The sequence below is a fragment of the Neolamprologus multifasciatus genome, chromosome 20, assembly GCF_963576455.1.
Source record: "Neolamprologus multifasciatus chromosome 20, fNeoMul1.2, whole genome shotgun sequence".
NCBI lineage: Eukaryota > Metazoa > Chordata > Actinopteri > Cichliformes > Cichlidae > Neolamprologus > Neolamprologus multifasciatus.
The window spans coordinates 19,544,809-19,552,739 of record NC_140458.1 but is presented as its reverse complement, the minus strand read 5'-3'; the positions used below and the strand labels follow the sequence as shown (position 1 = coordinate 19,552,739).

Below are 7,931 nucleotides of genomic sequence, written 5' to 3'. Positions count from 1 at the left end.
ACCAGTTCCCTAACAAAAGTTTCCCATTGAATGTCCCCATTTAGGTTAAAGCGGAGTGTATTTGTGTTAGAAACATCCCCAAAAGTCATAAGAATATGGCATACCTATGACTATAGTTGGATATGTTTTTGTATTGTTTTTTAAAAATAGTGTCATGTCCCTTTTTCAGTATAACTCCCTACATGAAGTTCGAGAACAATTTATCAGTGATCACCACACTCAAGTAAGAGTTATGTTGTAAAATCCTTCATTATGTCTAAGATTTGGAAATATGAAACAAATACCAATCAGAATGAGGACTAAGATAAAGCAATCCATCCCCCAAATCATTACACATACTTTAACATAAGCAAATATTTAATAATCAGAGTTCATTGTATTTACCAGTTCCCTAACAAAAGTTTCCCATTGAATGTTACCATTTAGGTTAAAGCGGAGTGTATTTGTGTTAGAAACGTCCCCACAAGTCATAAGCATATGGCATACTAATGACTACAGTTGGATATGTTTTGGGATTTTTTTTCTAAAAATAGTATCATGTCCCTTTTTCAGTATAAGTCTATCCATGAAGTCTGTAAACAATTTATCAATGATCCCCACACTCAAGCAAGGGTTATGTTAAAAAAAAAACCCTTCATTATGTCGAAGATTTAAAAATACAGAGCAAATACCAATCAGAATGAGGACTAAGATAAAGAAATCCATCCCCCAAATCATTACACATACTTTAACATAAGCAAATATTTAATAATCAGAGTTAATTGTATTTACCAGTTCCCTAAGGAAAGTTTCCCATTGAATGTCCCCATTTAGGTTAAAGCGGAGTGTATTTGTGTTAAAAACGTCCGCAAAAGTCATAAGCATATGGCATACTAATGACTATAGTTGGATTTTATTTTTTGGATTTTTTTTCTAAAAATATTTTCATGTCCCTTTTTCAGTATAAGTCTATCCATGAAGTCTGTAAACAATTTATCAATGATCCCCACACTCAAGCAAGGGGTTATGTTAAAAAAAAAACCTTCATTATGTCTAAGATTTAAAAATACAGAACAAATACCAATCAGAATGAGGACTAAGATAAAGAAATCCATCCCCCAAATCATTACACATACTTTAACATAAGCAAATATTTAATAATCAGAGTTAATTGTATTTACCAGTTCCCTAAGGAAAGTTTCCCATTGAATGTCCCCATTTAGGTTAAAGCGGAGTGTATTTGTGTTAGAAACATCCCCAAAAGTCATAAGAATATGGCATACCTATGACTATAGTTGGATATGTTTTTGTATTGTTTTTTAAAAATAGTGTCATGTCCCTTTTTCAGTATAACTCCCTACATGAAGTTCGAGAACAATTTATCAGTGATCACCACACTCAAGTAAGAGTTATGTTGTAAAATCCTTCATTATGTCTAAGATTTGGAAATATGAAACAAATACCAATCAGAATGAGGACTAAGATAAAGAAATCCATCCCCCAAATCATTACACATACTTTAACATAAGCAAATATTTAATAATCAGAGTTCATTGTATTTACCAGTTCCCTAAGGAAAGTTTCCCATTGAATGTCCCCATTTAGGTTAAAGCGGAGTGTATTTGTGTTAAAAACGTCCCCAAAAGTCATAAGCATATGGCATACTAATGACTATAGTTGGATATGTTTTTGCAATTTTTAATTGGAGGTATATTTCTGTATTTAGTATTAATCTACCCTTGAGATCAGTGAGAAAACCGCTAATGGTCACTGATCGTTAATGACGATCAGTTAATGATCACTGTACTCTGGTACTATATCAATTCAATTCAATTTCATTTATGTATATCCTTTTGATTGTCTTCATTCAGGTTAACGCAGTGCATTTTTTTTAGAAATGTCCCCGGAAGTCATAAGAGTCACCTTTTTTGGCAGTTTTCAATTGTCTCTTGTCTATTTGTTATTCATGTTAAATGTACTCGTAACATCAGTGAAAACTAAAATTAAGATATCCATTCTAAAATCGTACAGCTTGTCTTATCACTCACAGATCTTTAATACTGTACTTATTGGTGCCCTAAGGTAAAGGATAATTTGATTGGTTCTAATGTAGGTTAAAGCAGTGTTTATTAATAATTAAATTAAATCTTTTATGATAGGTTTGCTTCAAAGTTTGGATAGTTTCTGCAAATCAAATGAACCCTTAGTAATTGTGTACAAATTATCTGTGTTAACAATTCATAGTTGAAATTAGAAATTTCTTTTTTATTTTTAATAGAATATAAAAACTAGGTTAACTGTCTAATGTTTGTCTATTTAACTTATGTTTGGAAGCAAAGTTCTTGCCTTACAATTTGCTGGTAACAAACACAACATAGTACAGATTATTTTTTTATCCAGGTTTCTCTGCATTAATGATGTGCATATAAACTCCCAAAACAACACAGTAGTAATAAATGCAGTCAAAAATTTAAATTGTTCTGTGGCCGAGACGTTGGACATAGTTTTGATTTCTTCAAAAAATTCTTCAATAAATGGAGACCTTAATTATTGTTTAGATTATTGTTAGATTGGGTAGTTAACCTTACATTGTACTTTGAAGGAATTTCCTTTAAGGGAAGTAATATCCCCAAAACTGACATAAAATAACTTGTGTATGTGTGTATTGCTGAAGACCCAAAAGGGAAGTATGGTCCCCAAAACTGACATAAAATAACTTGTGTATGTGTGTGTGTTGCTGAAGACCCCAAATGGAAGTAAGGTCCCCAAAAGTGGCATAAAATAGTTTGTGTATGTGTGTGTTGCTGAAGACCCCAAATGGAAGTAAGGTCCCCAAAAGTGGCATAAAATAGTTTGTTTATCTGTGTATCGCTGAAGACCCCAATGGGGACATTAAAAATCCCCAGTCCCCAATGGGAAGGTAAAAATACTGTCTGAACAAATGTTGCTTAAAATGAAAATCTCAAGTGATTTTTTATTTCTGTGGTCTTGGAGGAGTAAAACTGAGTTGCCAGCTTGCTTCTAAACCATACAGAAAGTGGTGTCCCCAAAGGGTGGGAGTTAAGATATGCGACCCCAAATGGGACTTACGCGAGTGTGTGTGTGTGTGTGTGTGTGTGTGTGTGTGCGTGTGTGTGTGTGTGTGTGTACGTTGTTTGTGCATCCATAATAAGCAGGGTGATAACAACACAGAGGTATAGACGGGTATTTGCTAAAAGCACAGCAGCCATAAAGACTGTCACACTTTATCCAAGGGTTGTTTTACGATAAGTGCACACCACAACACATATCCTATAGTCTCCTTTTACTCTTTCAATTTAGCACAGCTGTACAAAATGTATGCAAATCAGCTGTATGGATAAAGCGTATTAGAAGTCTTGTTCTTTTTCTTTGCTGTCTTTACAGCAAAGTATTATCAAGTATTTCTTGAATTAGTTAATGCAAAGGACAAAAAACTTTTTTCCTCCAGTATATTGACTTCATGCTGTAGGAAAGTGTGGGTCAGTCTTCCCCTTCACAGATTTACACACCAGGTTACAGGTGCTATCAGAGGATTAATGCACGATAGGCAGGCACTGAGGTGTAAAATGTCACTAACCTCAGCCTGATCTAGGGTCAGCTGCTAGACACCCAGAAGGTCGCTGCAACACCTGAACCTACACAGTGCAGCTGTTACAGAATGGGCATACATTTGTAATTGTAGCAGTGTTAGCAAATATGTCACACAGAAATGAAAAAAAAAATCCAAATAAATAAAGTTTCAACAGACTTCTGAATCTACCCTTCCATCTGTTTTTTTAGCTGCTTACAAGTGAGGTTAACAGAAAAACTAGAGCCTCTCCAAGGTCTCATAGGGTGAGGGGTTGTATTTGATCATACCTGGAAATGTAGCCATTCATTCATGTGGAATATTTACCTGGGAATATCAGTATTAACTGAAGGTTGATCGTATTTGTTCGGGATAGGAATACACACATTTCAGTCCCATCATCCAAAATTAAAAAATTTCTGCATTCATCAGCTTCAATCTTTTCAACACACTCTCTTCACTTGTTAGTATATTTCTATTCTGTTTTTAATAAGACCAACCTGCTGTACAGGTGTGCTTGTGTTCCACCATAGTCTCCCTGCTCAGCCAAACAAGTGTCTGACCTCACTATAAGCCTTTTGCCTTTGCCAGCTCTCTTTACTAACCTCTTCCTTTGAATACTTTCCTGTAAGTCCTCATTCCACCACCACGTCTCCTTTTCTACTTTTGTCTTTCCAGAGAATCCGCCAAACAATTTCTTGGCAGTTTTTTGTCCTCACTCTTCTTGAAGTACATGCTCACCATAGTCGTTTTCATGCAAATTAACATTGGCTAAATGATTATTGATGTGCATTTTTTGTGATGAATAATATGATAGTGAGTGTAAATTTTCCCCAAAAAGTCATCATCTGGCTGGGATTAAATGTTCATCTAAAATCTGATTGTGGCTCGTGATGGCAGGTTTTCTTTGGGCCAATTACTGATTAAGTAGCCAGTGGAAAGGATGCTCTGGTATGACTGGAAGTTACAGTTAGGGTAGGACAGGCAGCGCTTTGTTTTGAAGTATTAAAACTAAAATCACCTTTTGATATATCAGTTGATCAATCTGACTTTACTTTTGTTATCTAAAGGGTTAAAGCTTCAGATAACAAAGAGCTGAAAGAAACTGGAAAGTTCCCAAATGGTTGTCCCTAAGAGCAAAAAGTGGGGAAAAAAATGTCATCAAAGATACTTTAGAACTGAGCGCTGAAAACAAGCCGGATGTTTGGTGTTCTCTTTAGTCAAAGGACCTCATGGAAATGTGTTTAAAGTTGAAAGCTGAAATTTTCTCAGCCATGAAAATAAAAGAGTAGAGTCCACTACAGCAGGCATTGTGAAATATATAAGCATGCAAAAATCCTTTTTGCACTTTGGACTTTTAGTTCAAAATCAAGACAGACATAAAAGAGGCTCATCTCTTTATGTCTTTATTTGCACGTCATAAGCTTTTACTCCTAACATACTTATAGGTCCAATTATTAATTAAATGCACACTTTTTAATTTGACCAATCCTTGGCCCTATTTATTATTTATGGATCATGGGATGTATCAGCATTTTTAGTGAGGGACTTGTTATAGTTTTTGCAGACTAAGCTCACCATACACAGCACTCATACAGACTTCCTCATCGTGAGGGAGCTATCTTACCTTTCTCAACGATTTTGCAATCCTTCATGGCCCAGTCACAGTCAGAGTGTGTAAGCACAGCTGTTGGTGACCTCTTGACCTTGAGATGAAGAATTCCAGTAGACATCACCATGTGCCTGAAGAGGAAACGCAAACATCTAATGCTTCTGTATGCACATTTTCACAGTACATTTCACTGTGAGCTTTGAAGCCAAAGCATGCTAAAAAGTTGGGGAGGTTTTCCCTTTCTTTTATTCACATCTGGCTAGTGCTTTTTACAGCAAAAAGTATACAATAGTAGATGATTACCATAGAACTATTTTGAGCAATGTTGACATAAGTAACAGGAAAGCAAAAAAAAAAACCCCAAAAAACTTACCTCCATTGAATAAGCTCCAACTCAAAAGTTCAAAACTGATTTCAGGACTTCTTGACCTCTTATATTGATCAATATCTTCTTGCTCAAACAGTTCAGAAAACTTTAAAAATAACTGTTTGCTGAACACTGCGCCATGGTGACAGGACAAAAGAAAGAAAAAAAGTTCCTCTTTTCTTAAGAATGCTGTCGGAGTGGTTTTGTTGCCACTTAAGCATTCAGGAAGAGAAGAAGTCACAATGCTGTCCTTTCAGGGGTTAGAGGGAGAACAAAAAAGGGGAGGGGGGGGACACACAAGCCAAAATATGGCTGAGGGCTTAAACTCCACTGAGCATGTGTCATACATTTATTTTGAAAAACCACTTATCTTCAATGTACCATTCAGGGAAATGCATGCCATTAAAGATGAACTATTTAGAACTAAAATATGTATTTACAGCAGACAAGTCAAAACATGCCTTCATCTAGATGTAATTCAATAAATAGCCATGGTTTCCTGACAGCAGGAAGATCAAAGTAACAGCAGAGAGTCACTGTGCCCCAGGCAACTCCAGCAGTCCCTCACACAGCTCCCTATTGTCCTGCCTTGTGACTACAAGTGCATCCCCTCTCAGCCTGCTCCTTTCATACCACTGTTTTCTTCAGTGAAATGGCCACACCAAGCAAAATCCAGTAGCCAAAAGTCACAAGACTGCCTCGAGAGAAAGTTCCAAACCATCTCTACAAAGAGTTATCTCCAGAAAATGTTTCAATGGAGTTTTCTCCACTCTCAATGACATGAAATCCACAGCACACACTTGTTCCCAGCAAATATTAACTCTCACCTGGATTTTGTCAGTTGAAGTCCGTTGAACGCTTGAAGAGGAGTGAACAGGTGGGTGGGTGCTGCAGTGATTTCCCTAAACAAACAGACACAGGAGAGCACCTGCAATTCAAATACAAGGCCAACATGTAAAACGAAACCAATTCGTGTCCCAAAACCTCCATTTGCCTGTATTTGAATGCAGCCAAAAGAGGCCAAGATGTGCTATATAAGACAAAATAAGACGAACTGAGTCAATTTGCTTTTCTTTTTTTTTTCAGGAAAAGCATGGCTATGTCCCCACTGTGTGGTCAGCTATCTGGTGTTGACAACACCATAGAATAAGCAGCATAAAAGGATAATTCCCTTTTCTAACATTTACAGTAAATAGGTAGTAGTTGAACTGGTTTCATTTTGAGAAAAGCTCTTTAACTGGAGCGGAAGATGTCTGCCCTCATGTGGACAGAGACTGTAGATGCAGCAACTGGGGGGGAAAAGAGAAGTATTACTTAGCATAAATTAAGGGTCAACATTCAGAGGAAGCATTTTGATTTGCATGACAGTTTGTGGCTTGAAGAGCTTGCAGTAGCTACAGTAAACTGCTTGCCTCTGATCAGCCTGATGTACGTCTGTTTAGCAAAGGGTAGTGGTTTTGTTTCCATTTCCACATTCTTTAACTTTATGTCACAAAGTCATCTCATCAAGAGGTTAGCCACTGACACAAAATTGCTGATCTTTTAAATTCTAAGAGGATCACATTCATGCACAAGACAAAAGGTCTAACTGGACTTGTGCTTATATAGCACTTTGGTTATTCTTTTGGTCACTCAAAGAACTTCCTTGGAGTGCTCAAATGAGGGATTCGTCCCACACACATTCATACAAGACTTCTATGCCCAAGTGCTTTATAACAGACGCACTCACGCTCCGATGGATAGTAAGGATAGACCTTTCATATGTTATGGCTTGTTTTGGTCAGCCACCTATTCCACATGGGCACATGAGCCTTGTAAGCCATCCAGGAGGGGCTCAGAGTAGAGTGAAAGGAGCAGTTGAGGTGGTTCGGGCATCTCACAAGGATACTTTCCTGCGCGCCTCCTGGGTGGCCACCAGAGGGAGTCCCCAGGCCGACCCAGGAGACGCCGGAGAGATTATATCTCTTGGCTGGCCTGGGAACGCCTTGCTGTTCCCCTGGACAAGCTGGAGGAGGTGGCTGGGGAGAGGGAGGTCTTCTCTGCTTCTCTGCTTAGGCTGCTGCGCCCACAACCAAGCCCCAGATAAGCGGAAGAAGAATGGATGGATGGATGGATGGATGGATGGATGGATGGATGGATGGATGGATGGATGGTTACCCAAACACGCTTTATGAACCTTCCTCCACTGAATGATCAAAAAGCAGATAAAATATCAAAGGCACCAGTGCTTGTTTCTGTTAGACTTGTGTGATAAACTTGTGTGAAATCTCTGGCTATAGAAAAAATGATTCTAAACAACAACAAGATTTGGTTTTAGGTTGTGACAGTTATACTTGGCCTAAAAACTCCCTGAAAAGCCTTGAGTTGGTCCAACATGCTACAGC

The 7,931-nt window shown here is 37.7% G+C and overlaps 1 long non-coding RNA gene across 1 annotated transcript; it reads right to left on the bottom strand.

Moving 5' to 3' along the window:
• Window positions 1-1,012: 1,012 nt before the first annotated feature.
• LOC146494836 (uncharacterized) lies at window positions 1,013-6,368 on the bottom strand. The gene is made up of 2 exons (XR_014871393.1): window positions 5,554-6,368; window positions 1,013-5,311 (listed from the first exon to the last, which is right to left on the bottom strand). It is a non-coding gene; the product is annotated as an uncharacterized LOC146494836 (long non-coding RNA).
• Window positions 6,369-7,931: the final 1,563 nt, after the last annotated feature.